Raw genomic sequence first — 311 nt, forward strand, 5'->3', positions numbered from 1 at the left:
GAAGATGGTTCAAAGATAAATGCATCTAATCTACATATAGTGTAGATTAGCTAGCTAGACCTGACTCTGTATGCCAGCATTATCTCCAAAGGTTGAGAAGCCAGTGTGGGATACCATTTTGGGATATTGGTCAGTAAATACGGTCAATTGTATCTTGACAGTTTGGTTGATCAGTCCATTCCCAACGAATTCTACAGTTGTTGCTCCCCACGCCTCTATTGTAGATTTAAAATGAGAGTAAATTGAGAGTGTATATACCCATTAAACGTACAATATAAGATAAGATATAAGATCCAGACGTTCAATGACTA

The 311-nt window shown here is 37.3% G+C and overlaps 1 protein-coding gene across 1 annotated transcript in view; it reads right to left on the reverse strand.

Moving 5' to 3' along the window:
• The window catches only part of LOC118330582 (synaptic vesicle glycoprotein 2B-like), a gene marked incomplete at its 5' end in the record, with an annotated part of 16,982 nt that overhangs the window by 12,721 nt on the left and 3,950 nt on the right, over nucleotides 1–311 (reverse strand).

The sequence above is a fragment of the Morone saxatilis genome, unplaced genomic scaffold (genome assembly GCF_004916995.1).
Source record: "Morone saxatilis isolate NCDOM2014 unplaced genomic scaffold, NCSU_SB_2.0 Contig2, whole genome shotgun sequence".
Classification (NCBI taxonomy): Eukaryota; Metazoa; Chordata; class Actinopteri; family Moronidae; genus Morone; species Morone saxatilis.